Below are 5000 nucleotides of genomic sequence, written 5' to 3' on the forward strand. Positions count from 1 at the left end.
CGCTAGCGGCGAAAATCGCCCGATTTTTGGCCGCTATTAAGTGGGAGGAGGCACTTAACTACAGACCCGTACCACTGACAAGCATCCCCTGCAAAATACTTGAAAGAATATTAGGCTAAGACTTGTTGCACACCTGGAGAGCATGAGGTGTGTAAACAAGCATCAACATGGGTTCTGGAAAGGGAAATCATGCCTAACAAACCTTCTGGTATTCTATGATAAAATAACAAGGATAAGGCAGGATAGAGAAGGTTGGGCAGACTGCATATTTCTAGACTGCCAAAAGGCCTTTGATACAGTACCGTACATGAGACTGCTACTCAAACTTGAGAGGCAGGCAAGAGTAAGCGGAAAGGCCCCTAGTATGGGTAAGGAACAATCTAACAGGAAGGAGGCAGAGAGTAATGATAAGGGGCGAGAAGTCAGACTGGCGAACGAGTGGAGTACCTTAAGGATCGGTGCTGGACCAATTCTATTTCTAATTTATGCCAATTACATGTTTACAGGAGTAAAATCCTACATGTCGATGTTCGCGGATAACGCAAAATTAATGAGAAGAGTTGTGTCAGATGAGGATTGTAGGATCCTCCAAGAGGATCTGAACAGGTTGCAGAGATGGTCAGAGAAATGGCTGCTGGAGTTCAACACGAGTAAATGTAAAGTTATGGAAATGGGATCAGGTGATAGGAGACCAAAGGGACCACACAATGAAGGGTAAATGCCTACCTGTGACGATTCGAGAAAGAGACCTGGGAGTGGACATAACACCTAATCTAACTCCTGAGGCACATATAAATAGGATAACGACAGCAGCGTATTCTACACTGGCAAAAGTTAGAACATCATTCAGAAACCTAAATGAGGAGGCTTTTAGGGCGCTTTACACTGCCTACGTGAGACCAGTCTTAGAGTATGCTGCGCCTTCACGGAGTCCTCACCTGAAGAAACACATAAGGAAACTGGAAAAGGTTCAGAAGTTTGCGACGAGATGTTTAAAATACTCAGGGGAATTGACAAAGTGGAAATAGATGAAATGTTCACACGTAATATTAACAGAACGAGGGGACATACATGGTTGGAAGCTGGAAACTCAGATGAATCACAAAGATGTCAGGAAGTTTTCTTTTAGCGTGAGAGTAGTGGAAAAATGGAATGCACTTAAGGAGCAGGTTGTGGAAGCAAACTCTATTCATAATTTTAAAACTAGATATGATAGGGAAATGGGACTGGAGTCATTGCTGTAAACAACCGATGGCTCGAATGGCGGGATCCAAGAGTCAATGCTCGATCCTGCAGGCACAACTAGGTGAGTACACACACACACACAGGCACGCTTCCTGTTCCAAACAAAAGTATTTATTATTATTAAATTATTATCGTGCTGACGTGCGTCATCGTGTTGGCTCGTGTCCGCTTGGACTGATTGTTCAACTGCCTCCTGATAACGTGACCGTAAAATGTCATGGGGAAAAAAACAAATCAGTGTCAAGATTTTTTAAATATTTCTTTCAGCTCTCCCTAATGAGGCGACTCCGACACATTGTCACTTGATCTGTGGACACCGTAGCTCTCTGGGGACAATAATACATTTTTCGATATCTGACTATTGTTTGTGTGCGTATACAGTGATGAAGGACCATCATGTGTTGTGACAGGGATAACGCTAACTACTACATGATTACCATCATCCTAGCGTTTGTGTTAGGTATCGTGGTATTCCTGGTGATGGTGTATGGTAGTGTGCGCTTGGCGAGGTGTCGCATCCCTCAGCCGTCTCTACCCGTACAGGAGCACCAACACCTGCTACCCGACCTCCAGAAGAACCATCACTTGCTTCCCGGCCTACAGGAGCAGCGCCGCCTGCCTCCAGACCTGCACAAGTGCTGCCATACGCCCTGCACCCTGCAGACCCACGGCTTGCAGAACCAGAATCGTCCATCTATCGCCCTACAAGAGCACCACTCCAACCCTCCTGGCCTACTGAAGTACCGCCACCACCTGCCTCCCGCCCTACAGGAGCACCACCACCACCTGCCTCCCGCCCTACAGGAGCACCACCACCACCTGCCTCCCGCCCTACAGGAGCACCACCACCTGCCTCCCGCCCTACAGGAGCACCACCACCTGCCTCCCGCCCTACAGAAGCACCACCACCTGCCTCCCGCCCTACAGGAGCACCACCACCTGCCTCCCGCTCTACAAGAGCACCACCACCACCTGCCTCCCGCCCTACAGGAGCACCACCACCACCTGCCTCCCGCCATACAAGAGCACCACCACCACCTGCCTCCCGCCCTACAGGAGCACCACCACCACCTGCCTCCCGCCATACAAGAGCACCACCACCACCTGCCTCCCGCCCTACAGGAGCACCACCACCTGCCTCCCGCCCTACAGGAGCACCACCACTTACCTCCTGCCCTACAGAAGAACCATCTGCCTCCCGCTCTACAAGAGCACCACCCCGTGCTTCCCGTCCATCAGAAGAACCACTACCTACCTCCCATCATACAGAAGCACCACAGTCTACCTCCAACCAACCAGGAGGAGGACTTGTCGACCTTGCGGCCCAGTCCCAAGCATACGAGAACGAATGATCACATCTACCACTTTCTGCATGACAATGCCCTGCAGGCGCCTGATCAGCCTAGCCCGAGCTCATCTCACGTCTCTCTTAACAGTATCTATATAGGCTACACTGACGATGGAGTGACCTCAAATGAGGTTTTCAGTGAAGGTCAGGACGAGGAAAGGGAGCAAGACGATGTACTTCGGATGTGCAGTAGAGACCATTTCGACACTTGCAAAGACAGTTGAAATGGGATGCAGGCATTTGAGCTCAAAGGCTCAAACTCAAGCATTTCTTGCGTAAATGTGTAATTAATTATGTTTATTCTCGATGTAACTTCCATCGTAATTTGTCTATAATACTGTATATAAATACATGATTAACTAAATATAATAAAAATGAAGTTTTGTTTTATTCAGAGAGAGAGGGAGGGAGGGAGGAAAAGGATGATACAGATAAAGCAAAGGATTCTAAAAACGCGGCATAGAAAGAGCGTGGGAATTTATATTCCATACGACCCATCCCCAGCAGCTCAAGAGAGTCACTCATCCCAGAGGACATGAGATGAGACGCCCAAACCTCAGACATAGTTGGTGACCCAAGAGCCTCGGTCTACTTGGAAAAAAAGAAGCTCAAGTATCCGAGTGTGTGTGAATGCTACCCAGTATTCATCTATAGAGGTTGGCGTAGTAGGGATACGCACTTATACGCACTTATACGCACCTGGGTCAGGATTTTTAGTTAAAAACTGGGGGGGGGGGAGGGTTAAAAAACTGGTTTCTGCTTTAATATGAGCCAACTTAGATATTCATTTTCAAAAGTAAACTTGCATTTTTAACTTACTGATTAGGTAGATAAAAGCCTATCCTACCCCAACCCGGGGTTTAAGAAAGACAGATTGTTTTGTATGTTGAAATACACGAGACAAACCTCTCAAGCACTCACAGCTCTCTGATAAGAGCTTAACTTTACTACCAAACCCAAACACATTCACCGTGTCAGCAATGTGGACAACCAGACTGCTATCATAGCTCGTATTATATTTTCCCTCTCTAAACTTTTTCATTCAACACACCTCTTCACCTATACTACCCCCCCCCCCTAAACAAAGTGGGGTAGGTAGTGGTAGGTTTGAGGTTCCATCACAAGTAGGTTTATGGTGTAGTAGGCAGTGATGGGTTAGAGGCTGTTCTTAGTCTCACCTTAGTATGATTTTAGCTTCACCTGTATCGCCTCTTTATCACCTGGCTTAGTCTTAGTATCATCTAGCACTGTCTAGCATCATCTAGCACTGTCTAGCATCATCTAGCATCATCTAGCACAGTCTAGCATCATCTAGCACTGTCTAGCATCATCTAGCATCATCTAGCACAGTCTAGCATCATCTAGCACTGTCTAGCATCATCTAGCACTGTCTAGCATCATCTAGCACTGTCTAGCATCATCTAGCACCGTCTAGCATCATCTAGCACTGTCTAGCATCAGTTAGCACTGTCTAGCATCATCTAGCACCGTCTAGCATCATCTAGCACCGTCTAGCATCATCTAGCACCGTCTAGCATCATCTAGCACCGTCTAGCATCATCTAGCACTGTCTAGCATCATCTAGCACTGCCTAGCATCATCTAGCACCGTCTAGCGCTTAGTAAAAGTAATTACTAGGGGTAATAGTAGTAATTACTAGGGACAAATAATAAAGAGCACCGCCTAGTAATACCTAGCATCACCTAGTATCGTCTCGGGATCACCTAATATAGCCTAGCACTACCTAGTATAGTCTAGCATCACCTGATATAGCCTAGCAACCCGTAATATAGCCTAGCAAAACCTAGTATAACGTAGCATCACCTAGTATAGCCTAGCATCACCTAGTACAGTCTAGTATCACCTAGTACAGTCTAGCATCACCTAGTACAGTCTAGTATCACCTAGTACAGTCTAGTATCACCTAGTACAGTCTAGCATCACCTAGTACAGTCTAGTATCACCTAGTACAGTCTAGTATCACCTAGTACAGTCTAGTATCACCTAGTACAGTCTAGCATCACCTAGTACAGTCTAGTATCACCTAGTACAGTCTAGCATCACCTAGTACAGTCTAGTATCACCTAGTACAGTCTAGCATCACCTAGTACAGTCTAGCATCACCTAGTACAGTTTAGTATCACCTAGTACAGTCTAGTATCACCTAGTATAGCCTAGCATCACCTAGTATAGCCTAGCATCACCTAGTATAGCCTAGCATCACCTAGTATAGCCTAGCAACACCTAGTATAGCCTAGCAACACCTAGTATAGCCTAGCATCACCTAGTATAGCCTAGCATCACCTAGTATAGCCTAGCAACACCTAGTATAGCCTAGCATCACCTAGTATAGCCTAGCAACACCTAGTATAGCCTAGCATCACCTAGTATAGCCTAGCATCACCTA

Source organism: Procambarus clarkii, chromosome 27 (assembly GCF_040958095.1).
Source record: "Procambarus clarkii isolate CNS0578487 chromosome 27, FALCON_Pclarkii_2.0, whole genome shotgun sequence".
In the NCBI taxonomy this organism is placed as follows: domain Eukaryota; kingdom Metazoa; phylum Arthropoda; class Malacostraca; order Decapoda; family Cambaridae; genus Procambarus; species Procambarus clarkii.